The sequence below is a fragment of the Equus asinus genome, chromosome 26 (genome assembly GCF_041296235.1).
Source record: "Equus asinus isolate D_3611 breed Donkey chromosome 26, EquAss-T2T_v2, whole genome shotgun sequence".
NCBI classification, from domain to species: Eukaryota; Metazoa; Chordata; class Mammalia; order Perissodactyla; family Equidae; genus Equus; species Equus asinus.
Window position 1 is genome coordinate 25,293,501 of NC_091815.1, and position 11,997 is coordinate 25,305,497.

The following is an 11,997-nucleotide window of genomic DNA, read 5'->3' on the forward strand; positions in this document are numbered from 1 at the left end:
CTGTGACTGGGAGCATCCTGGGTCCCCTTCCTAACGCCATAGGCCCTCACCACCCAGCTGACAGATGAGGAAACTGAGGCTCAGAGAGAAGAAGGCCCCAAGCTGGAGAGCGGGACTGGAGCCCAGGTCTTCTGCCTAACCCTGTGCTTTGAAATCTTCTTTTTTTGTGAGGAAGACTGTCCCTGAGCTAACGTCTGTGCCAGTCTTCCTCTATTTTGTATGTGGGACGCTGCCACAGCATGGTCAGTGGTGTAGGTCCATGCTTTGGATCCAAACCCACAAACCCTGGGCCACTGAAGCGGAGTGCCTGAACTTAACCACTATGCCACTGGGCTGGCCCTGTGCTTTGAAATCTTGAGTAACTTTGGGGGCTGGCCCCACGGCTGAGTGGTTAAGTTCTCATGCTCCGCTTCAATGGCCCAGGGTTCACTGGTTCAGATCCTGGGCGTGGACCTACACACAGCTCATCAAGCCATGCTGTGGCAGCATCCCACATGGAAGAACTAGAATGACTTACAACTGGGTTATACAACTAGGTACTGGGGCTTTGAGGAGGGGAAAAAAAAAAAAGAAAACAAAGAGGAAGACTGGCAACAGATGTTAGCTCAGGGCCAATCTTCCTCGCCAAAAAAAAAAAAAAAAGCGCATATCTTAAGTAACTTCAGGGCTTAAACTGCCTCTGAGTATTGCTTTTTCTCCCACTAGAAAAATAAATACAGATATATAAAAACCAAATACACTGAACTACAAAGCCTGAGGGAGTTTTTGAAGCGATAAACTGCCATGAATTCTGCCTGTGGTGGTGGTTACACAACTCTGTGCATTTGTCAAAACTCATGGAGCTCACAGTGCACACACACACCCATGGCTTTCACTGTTTGTAAATAAGAATATTAATAAACCAAAAACAAATACGATGAATGTACTTCGTCTGGATCCCAATTCAATCAGAACAACTGTAAAAAGATGTTTTTGAGACAGTTGAGGCAAATTTGAATACGGACTGGATATTAGATGATATTAAGGAATTTGTTAATTATGTTCGATGTGATAAAGCATTGTAGTTATGTAAGGAAGTGCATCCCCCACCTTTTTTGAGATGCTCCTTGTAGTACTGAAGAAGGAACATCCCTTGTATATATTTTTTAACTATTCAAAAAAAATGGGGAGGGGAAGAAGATGAAATGGCAAAATGTTGATGGTTCATAAAGCTGTGTGATGGGCCCACGGGGGTCCACTCTGCCTTTTGTATCTGTTTGGAGATGTTTATGATCTAAGTTAAAATTTTGGAAGATGAAATTAAAAAAGAAGAGTTTGTTGTTCCTTAAGCACAATTTGGAAAATACAGAAAACTAGAAAGACACAGAGACCTCTCCTTCTGCCGGCCCCACATCACAGCGGTAGTTAACATTTTGATGCATTTCCATTCAGCCTTTTCTATTTCATTTGGGCTTTTAAAAATGTGTGTGTGTGAGTGTGTGTGTGTGAGTGTGTGTGTCTTACATAACTGTGTGAGCAAATTGTTTATACAGTCCTGCTTTTTCCCTTCTTAAAACGTAAGCTGTTCCCCTGTTAAAACATCTTTGTGTAAACACAATCTCTAATGTTTGCACGATGTTTACTCAACCGGGCAGTGTTGCCAGACATTGAAGCTGTTTCCAGTTTCCTCCCATTATAAATAATGTCGCGATGCACATCCTTGAGCGTCCCAGAGGCAGGATTCCTGGGCCAAAGGGTGCGGATCTTTTGGCAGCTCACGCTCAAAATCTCCGTAGTTTCTGCCTGACTCGCAGCTGAAATGACCTCATTCGATTAAAGTGACATTTCACTGCTATTTGTTATTTCCTAAAGGTTTGATTCATGAGAGCATGCCTTTTTTTTTTTTCCCCCAGTTGCAGGAAACAGAAATCCATTCACACTAGCCCATGTCAAAACCCGGTTGTATCACTCCATAAGGAAAGCTAATATTCTGCTTGGACAATCTATCTTGCTATGGAGATTGTTGAGATACTAAAAGGTTTCTGTACTGGCTGGTAGGTTATGCTGCCTCGAGGCCGGCAAACGTCCCTCATCATGACCACTCCAGCTGCCCTGGTGCCTCCCCCAGGACTTTCCACAATGCAAGAAAAGTGTTCATGTCGGGGGCAGCCATGAACCATTCTGATTGCTCAGCGCCCCAAGTACTGGTTGTTAAATATTTTTACTAGTCTCCGATGCAAGTAACAGAAAAGCTGACTCAAACGGCCTAAACTGTAAAGGGAATTTGTAACTGGAAAATCCACACTAGCTGGCTTCAACTAAAGTTGACACCACAGCTCAGCAACGTCATCGAGGACTCCGTTTCTTTTCACCCCTCTGTCCCATCTTCTCCAGTGGCAGCTCCCAAGACGGCTGTGAGCAGCCTTGCGGCCCCATGGAGCTGTATTCACATCCCGCAGGTAAAGGTGAGCACCTGGGTCTCACATCTCTCGGTCAAAGTAATGAGGCTGATTCTGATTGGCTAGCTGAGGTCACATGCCCAAGCCAGAGCCAATCACTGTGGCCTTGGTGGGGGGGGGGGTGGACCCGGATGCCCTGATTGGCTGAGCCAAGTCACATGTTCCTCCCTGCTCACGTGAGCGGTTAACGCCAGCTGCTGAAACCCCGACCAGGTTTCAAATTTCCATTTTTAGCCAATTCCTGCTGTCTTCGTTTCTGTGATTCCCATTTGTGAAACGGAGATAATAATGACGCTTGCCTCCTAGGGTGATGTGAGGAATAAATGAGTTGGTTAATGCCACTTAGAATGGGTCTCCTAGATAGAAAGCACCTAAAGGTTAGCTGCTGTTAGTGTCATTCTATGATCATTCTCAGCTCTCCAGGCTGCAGTGCTCTGCAAGCCCCTTATTCCTGCTCTCCACCCTCTTTCTAGTTACTATTGCTGAGTAACAACTCGCTCCAAAACACAGTGGCTTCAAACAACAACCGTCAGCCTATTCTCTCTCATCACGTCTGTGCTCAGATTTTTGGGAAGGGTCCAGCCGGGCAGTTCTGGCCTGGGATCTCATATGGTGCAATCAGCTGGTGGCTGAAGCTGTGACAGTGGAGCAGCTAGGGGTCTGGTGGACATCTCTGTCTCTCCTGTAGGCTCAGGCCTTCTTCATGTAGCCTCTCCGCGTGGGCTGGTTTGGGCCTCTTCCAATCATGGTGGCCGCAGGGCAGTCAGACCTCTTGCATGGCAGCTCTGGCCTCCAGCGCCAGTGTTTCCCAAAGGGGGCAGAGGCGACCTCACCTCTTCTGATCTAGCCTAGGGAATCATCCAACATCACTTCAGCCACATACTACTGGTCACAAGCATCTCGCAAGCTTGCCCGGATCCAAAGAGAGGGGCACACAAACCCCACTTTGCAATGGGAGGCGGGGTTCAAGGTTCTAGAAAAATATGTGGATGGGAAACGTCAACTTTAAAGCAAAGTCGCCCGTTATTTTACCTCAAAATGAGTTTATTCGTGAATAGCCAAAAGAATCACAATTGGGGCTCTGCATGCTATGTCGAACCATAGTCAAAGCCAGAAAACAAAGGAGGGGAGCTGCGTTTATACAGAAAAAGGGGGAGTAGGGAGGGGCTGTTCTGAAGGAAAATCCATTGGGGGAAAAGTAACAGTTCCCGGCGGCCTCCGCTCCTCATTGGCTGGGCTGCGGTGTTTCTCATTGGCTGAGCTGTGGTGTTTCTCATTGGCTGGGCTGTGGTGTTTCTCATTGGCTGGGCTGCAGTGTTTCTCATTGGCTGAGCTGTGGCATTTCTCATTGGCTGGGCTGTGGTGTTTCTCATTGGCTGGGCTGTGGTGTTTCTCATTGGCCGAGCTGTGGTGTTTCTCATTGGCTGGGCTGTGGTGTTTCTCATTGGCTGGGCTGTGGTGTTTCTCATTGGCTGGGCTGTGGTGTTTCTCATTGGCTGGGCTGTGGTGTTTCTCATTGGCTGGGCTGCAGTGTTTCTCATTGGCTGAGCTGTGGCGTTTCTCATTGGCTGGGCTGTGGTGTTTCTCATTGGCTGGGCTGTGGTGTTTCTCATTGGCCGAGCTGTGGTGTTTCTCATTGGCTGGGCTGTTGCTGGGTGGGGAGAGAAATCTTCGTTCAGTGAAAAGTGGTTTTACGGCCTGTGGAAGATGCAAGGGTAAATCTTTTCCTATTTGGTGTAATCGGTGATGTGTGATAGGGCGTGAGAGCTCCCTCTCCAGGCCTTCCCGACTCCAATTTAGTTAAGGTTTCTTTTATTAATTTCCACAGAAACGTTTCTGCAGCCGTCTTTGGAAATTACTGCCTGTCTCTCTGGGACTAACTTAAGACCTACCCCTGTACAGTCAGTGCCCAATACCATCCGCCGGGGGCACAGCCTCCAAGTCCCAATTCTACGTGGAAATAGTTTATGGAGACGTCTCAATTCCTTGGGATGGAAAACAGGATCGTTTTTTGCTTTTTAGTAACTGCGCCCACCTGCTATCTATGTGAACTTCCTTTTTCCCCGCTGGTTAAAGGCTACGGGGAATCTTAATGACAGTTTCACCAGATTCTCTAAGGTTTCTGTCATTTTCATTTATTTTTAAACAGTGTTGGATACTAGATCCTTTTATGGAGTGATTGCTCCTGTTTGCTAGGTGTGATAACGGTATTGTTGTTCTGTAAGAGGAATGGCCTCATTCTTAGTGGATACACGTTGGCATATTTAGAAGCCAAGACTCAGAATGACTCAGCAAATATTCTCGTGTGCGAGCAGGTGTGGGTATTCAGAGAGAGAGAAAACGAACAGCATGAAATGTCAACAACTGCTGATTCTAGGTGGAGGGTCTGTGGAGGGTAATTGCACTGTTCTTTCAACTTTCCCATAGATTTAAATTTTTTTCATAACAAATATTTGAGATGTCACCTTAAAAAGCAAATTTGCCTGTTATTTGATCTGAAAATGAGTTTATTCGGGAATAAACAAAAGAAGTGCAATTCAGGATGTGCATGCTATGGCAAATCACAGGCAAATCTGGAAAAGAAAGGCCGGGAGCTGCTTGTGTAGAGAAAAAGGGAGCATAGGGAGGGGCTGTTCTGAAGGAAAATCCACGGGGGGAGCTAACAGCTCAGGGCTTCAGGGCCTCTCATTGGCAGGGCTGTCGCCCGGGTGGGGAGGGAAATCTTCCTTCAGTAGTAAAGCAGCTTTACTTTTGGTCCAAGATGCAAGTGTCTGCCTCTTTCTGTTTGGTGTTATTGACGACGTGTGACAGGATGTAACAGCTCCCCCTGCAGGCCTGCCCGACACCAATTTAGTTGTTTTCTTTGATTAATTCCCACAGGTGGAAAAAAACTGGCTGAAACCTGATTTAAAGGGAAAGGCCCGGGGCGGCCCGGTGGCACAGGGGTTGGGTTTGCACGTTCCGCTTCTCGGCGGCCCGGGGTTCACTGGTTCGGGTCCCGGGTGTGGACATGGCACAGCTTGGCAAGCCATGCTGTGGTTGGCATCCCACATGTAACGTAGAGGAAGATGGGCATGGATGTTAGCTCACGGCCAGTCTTCCTCAGCAAAAAGAGGAGGATTGGCAGCAGTTAGCTCAGGGCTAATCTTCCTCAAAAAAAAGAAAAAAAAGGGAAAGGCTCAGGTTCTCTTGAGAACTCTACTCTCTCATTTCCCCCAAAACAGACTGGCACTTCTTTCCTCCTCTTCCTCCTTTTCTGGGGAGATGATAGAAGCTGGACCAGCCCTGTGTCCTCCCAGTGAGTTCTTTGGGTAGGTGGCTGGTTCCAATCGCAGTGACCTTGAACTTAGGCTGTGGGGGTAGTTAGCTGCTTTTGTCCCCAGCTTTGGGCCTGGTAGCAATTCTGGAGGTCCTGGAATAATCCAACTCAGCATCTTTTTACAGAAGTCAGAAGAACAGAGACTCCACTTGGCTTTCAGCAGCTGATGGCTATGATTCTCGCCTAGGGACAGTGCCTTTGGAAACATGTGTGATGTTCTGTGACTGTCACAGTGACTTGGGAAAGAGTTGCTGTGGGCAGCTGTATTGAAACTTTCTGATGTCAAGACCCTTTTATACTCTGGGTTTTTTTTTTTTTTTTTTTTTGCAGGAGAAGATTTGCCCTAAGCTAACATCTGTTGCCAATCTTCCTCCTTTTTTCTTCCTGTTTCCCCCAAAGCCCCAGTACACAGTTGTGTATAGCTGTGAATTCTTCTGGTTCTTTAACACGGCTACTGACAGACGAGTGGTGTGGTTCTGTGCCCGGGAACCAAACCTGGGTCACCGAGTCAGAGCACACGGAACTTTAACCACTAGGCCATCAGGGCTGACTCTCTTTTACACTCTTAGACGTACTGACCCCAAAGAGCTTTTATTGATGTGGGCTATAACTATTGATTTTTACCGTAGTAGAACTTAAAACTGATAATTTTGAAATACAAGCATCCGCAAGCACATGTTCCATTAGCTGGCAGAACAATGATGTCATTGCACGTTGTGGAGCCTCTAGAAGACTCCACTGTACGCTCATAAGAGAATGAGAACGAAACAGGCAAAAAACATCCTGGTACTATGAAAATAGTTTTAACTTTGTGGACAAAAGTTCTCAGGGACTCCCAGGGGGCCCTGGACCAAACTCCGAGACCTGCTCTAAAGGCACATATAAGCCTGGGATGGCCAAGCAGGCGAATGTGCTGCAGTGGGTGGGAGATGCAGCCCCAAATGTCAGAAGTGCCCCTTTGGATGGACTGGTGTCCCTTTGGTCCAGTTATCTGCGGCCTGGAGGGGTCCCTTGTGTACAAGCAGGGCTGCAGAGGGGGTGTGGTGGGGAGGCATCTCAACTACGGTGTTCAACTTGGTACCAAATACTGGGAGCCTCAGACATACATAGAAACTCTGGAGCTATCGCCTGGGTTCGAATCCCCACTCCATCACTTGCTAACTGTGTGACTTTGGGCAAGTTCTTTAACCACTCTGTGGCTCTGTTTCTCATGAGGAAAATGGAGACAATAATAGTATCTACCTCCCAGGGTTGTCATAAGAGTTAGCTTGGCACATAGTCCGTGTTATGTGAGTGTTTACTCTGAGTATTCCTGTTGCTCAGTCACCGTTCCCATCCAAAGGGGCATCGATGGTAAGATGGACTCTTACTCCAAATCACCAAGAGAGAAAAAAGCTGCCAGTTGAACTATGACACACGATTATTATAAGAAGCATCCTGATTTCAGAGCTGTTAAAAAATGGGAGAGGGGCTGGCCCCGTGGCGGTTGAGTTCATGTGCTCTGCTTTGGCGGCTGGGGGTTCACCGGTTTGGATCCCAGGCATGGACCTATGCACCATTTATCAAGCCATGCTGAGGCGGTGTCCCACGTATAAGGTAAAGGAAGATGGGCACGGATGCTCACTCAGGGCCAGTCTTCCTCAGCAAAAGGAGGAGGATTGGCGGCAGATGTTGGCTCAGGGCTAATCTTCCTCAAAAAAAAAAAAAAAAAGGGAGAGAAGGGGAGTTGATAAAATACAGTTATTATGTACATACATCTGCAGAAGAATTTAACAAGGAGAGTGTCCATCACAGCACCGCTTATGGTGGCAAATCGTCCTAACCCCCCAATCATAGATCAATCACGCAAGTCATGGGACAGCCACGAAACGTGAAGGAAGGAGTTTTCAAAGGCCGTTCCAAATTCCTGGGGCTCCTCACAAGGGAATCTCTCTCTTTCTGTTTCATTTTCTTTCTCATCTCTGTCTTTCTCATTCTCTCTCTCTCCTATGTGTGCACATAAAGTAAATAAAAGGCAAAACTCTTCTACAGACAAAAATCTCTGGGAAATGTGCGCTGACCCCAGTCTAGTGCCTGCTGGCCCAACTGCCCAGAGGATGGAACGTGTGCCCCAGGCTAACCCCCTCCCCACACGCCTCTGCCATCCGTCGCCCGGCTGGAGCCAGCGTGAGCAGATGCACCCGGAGGGTACTTGTCCTCATCTCCTGTCTGTGTGTCTTCCACAAATACAGCCCTGCTGTCCCCTGTGCCCCGACCTGGCCCAGCCCGCTCCTCGGAGTTCCAGCCCCGCCTTCCAAGTCCTTGGGGACGAACCTATTTGGGGATGTCAGGCAAGTCTCACTGCTAAGCCGGATCCTTGTATTCAGTTCTCTCTGTTGAAACACCTTGTGTGGTTTCTGTTTTCTTGACAAGCCTCTGACGGACACTGAGGATGCTGTCCGTTCTCCCCTTCGCGCCTGTCCCCTCCCCCACCACAGTCGTCCCAACCTCAGATCAGAGCTTCTCTCCCCACCCAGTAGCTCCAGCCAGGAACCTGGGTGATGGAGGGCACCTTCCTCTCCTCACTCCACAGATCCCACCCATCCACTAGTCTTGCTTGTCTCCAAAAGAGGTGCTTCCCCCCCTCCAACTTTCTTTCTTTTTTTTTTTAAGGAAGATTGACCTTGAACTAATATTTGCCACCAATCCTCCTCTTTTTGCTGAGGAAGACTGGCCCTGAGCTCACATCTGTGCCCATCTTCCTCTATTTTATATGTGGGACGCCTGCCACAGCGTGGCTTGATGAGCGGTGTGTAGGTCCGGGCCCAGGATCCCAACCGGCGAACCCTGGGCCAACGAAGCAGAACGCGCTAACTTAACTGCTACCCTAGGGGGCCGGCCCCTCCCTCCAACTTTTAATTTTGAAAATTTCTAAACATGCACAAGAATTGCAAGAAAAGTACAAGGGCCGTCCTTCCACCCTTGATAGGGATTCACCGGTTTTAACAATCAGCCCTCTCTCTGTCTTTATATATCTGTCTCTATCTATTGATAGATATGTATATAGATATTGATAGATAAATAAAGAGAGTGAGATGACCGTTAAAAACTGGTGAATAGATAGATAGATAGATATCTATAGCTAGAGATATAAATGGGAAGAGAGAGATTCATTTGCGAATTGAGTCCTTTTGTGACATGTCACCCCTGATATTTCAGCAGACACCTCCCAAGAACAAGGACATTCTCCTACGCCGCCACAGTGCCATTATCCCACCTGGAAACTTTGACACTCATGCAGTATACAGGCCTTATACAAACTTCCTTGACTGACCTGCTGATGTCCTCCACTTAACATACCTTGATTTTCTCTCCTGATCACAGCTCGATGCATGCTCTCTCCCTCCTCTTTGCTCCTGCCCCCGACCAGCTCATCAGCACCTTTCACTCCAGCTCCCTGCCTCCCTGCCGGCCACCCCATCGCCCATTCTCCTCTCAGCAGTCAGAGTGAACCTTTGTAAAACCTCAATCAGATCATGTCACTCCCCTGTGGAAAATCACCCGTGGCTCCCCATCCTTCTTAGACCAGAAGGCAAACACTTACTGTGGCTTCCACGGCCCTATGGATCCGGCTGTCTGGACGCTCTCACCACCTCTCCAACTGCCTTTCCCAGCCCTCCAACCTGCTTGTTCCCACCTCGGGGCCTTTGCCCTGGCTGTTCCCCTCTGTCAGCAACACTGTTCCCTCAGTTGTGGGCATGACTTCCTCACGTCAGTCAGCTCTCTGATCAAATATTTCCTTCTCAGAGAGGAGCTCTCTGACCACCCTGTTGAAAATCACATCCCATCACTTGCTGTGCTCTCCACTGCTTTATTTTCTTCATAATACTTTTTCACAACCAGCCATTAAATCACATATCTACTTCTTTCTTTATTTTTTTAATCCTCTCATTAGAATGTCAGCTGCAGCCAAGCAGGATTTTTGCCTTTTCTCTTTCCCACCGCTGTATCCCTGGGGCCTAGCATAGTACCCGCTCACGCAAGGTGCCCGGGACTTATTTTTGAATGAGTGACTGGGTGAGTCATGCATTTTCCCGTTAGCTATCGCCCCAACCAGACTCTGAGGTCCCCGAGGGCAGGGCCTGTGTATGTCCTTGTGTATCCTCAGCCCTCAACACCTGACAGAAGCAAGTATTCTGGAAATGCTTCTAAAATGAAGAAAAGAACAAATAATGGTGGAAAGTAGATCGGTGGTTGCCTGGGGCTGGGAATTGATTGTGAGTGGGCACAAGAGATCTTTAGAGGGTGATGGAAATATCCTAAAATTGGATTGTGGTGCTGGCTGTACAACGCTGTAAAATCACCCCAAATCACTAAGTCACTTAAAACAGGTGAATTTTATGATACGATTATACCCAGTACATGAGCGCTCCCCGGGAGGAGCCCTGCAGGTCATCTGAGCCTGACTCTGTGCCCAGCCCTGGGCGATCCTGGGGACACAGTAGTGACCAAGGCAACCCCTGTCCCTGGACCGTGACAGCCCGGAGGGGGCAGGGCCAGGCTGGGGGAAGCATAGGGGACCGTAGGAGCCCAGGGGAGGCTCCCGATCCAGATGCGAGGAGTCAGGGAGAGTTTCCTAGAGGGGCGAACGGCTGAGACAGAGCCTGAAGGATAATGTGGCTCATGACTGCGACGCCAATTTTTTTCTTTTTTTACACTTTTTCTGCCTCAGCATCCGTCTGGCGGGTCCCTCCTTCAGAGCCTCGCAGCTGGCCCTTCCTCGCGTTCCCGAGGCCGGGGCCACAAGGGGGCGCTGTTCGCTCGCGCTCGCTGGGTGTCTCCGGCGATCCACGTGGCCCGGCAGGAGCCGGAGGTCTGCGCAATGTGTCGGGGGTGGGGGTGTTTGTGGGGGAAACGTTCCAGAGGAGACCGCGCCAACAGGGTCGGCATGTGGCCCTGCGCACAGCGAAGGCGGCGGTGCCCCGGGGAGGAGGAGGACGCCGGCGCGGCGGGGGCTGTCCGGTCCCGCGTGGGCCCGTCCCGGGAGAACCCCGCCTCCAGGGTCGGGGCGCCCCTTGGCTGCAGCGCAGGGCGGAGCTTTCCAAGGAGCGCGGGAAAGGGGGCGCGGCGCTAGGCACTGTCCTGCGTGGAATGTTGCGAAACAGCCCTCGCTGTCCGCGTGGATGCTGGAGACTAGGCGCCTAAAGGGGCGGGGCTCCAGCGGGGGGCGGGGCTTTCAAAGAGCGCGGGAAAGGGGGGCACTGCACGCCGGCCTGCGCCAACTGGCATGATGTGGGCGCAGGGGGCGCGGGGCGCTGCTGTCGGGGTGGGCGGGGCTCTCCAAAGACAACAGGAAAGGGGGTGCTGAGACTGCCTGAGCCGCATGCCCCGCTGTAACAACCTAGATGGGGGTGAGGTGGGGTGGTGGGTGCAGCACCTGGCCTTAGGTGGGACGAGGTCATCAGGCAGGGCGAGGGCGTTAACTGCACGTCCCTCCCGGTCTGCTGTGAAAGAGACGAAGCTTGGGGGAGTGGAGGGTGGGAGGCAGAGAGAAGTAGCGTGAAGAGCGAGTCTCCATCAGGCGTGGGAGGGAAGATGGGAAATCGGCTTAGAGGAGCCCATGGGAGGTCCTCGGAGATAACGGGTCTGTGCAGCTCCGCGGGACCAGAAGTCTGCCTCTCCGGGGACTGTTGCTGGGGGAGCTCTGAGGAAGATCGCTCCGGCACAGGGAAGAATGGTTCCGGGCAAAGAGCAGCCTCTGGCAGGGAAGTGGACCTTGACTCTGTCCCCAATTTCCTGCGCACTTTGTGGCCTCAATTTCCCCATTAGTCCAGTAGGTCGAATCATCCCTGTGGAAGTCCTAGGCCCTTTCTGCCCTGCTCACTTGCCCGCGGTTTGCAGAGGTCAGTTACTGGGATTGCCTTTTCTGTGGCTGGCCCTGTGCTGGGACACGGAAGTGACGGAGACAGCCCCAGACCCACCCTTCATTCACAGTCCAGTGGGGACCAGATAGTGACAGCCCAGAATGGGTCAGCGCTGAGATGGGGGAAACAGGCAGAGGAGTTAGGGCCAGGATGGGGGAATCAAAGGGCCCTCTAGGATCTGGAGAGCCGGCGCTCCTGACTCAGCCTGAAGGGGGTGAAGGGGCAGCCTAAACTTTGAAAGGACTGGATGCGGGGCGGGCCTTAGAAGAGGCTCCACTTCTAAAAAGAGGTGTTTGAAGCCTGAAGAATGAGTAGCATTCTTCAGAAGGTGCCGTAT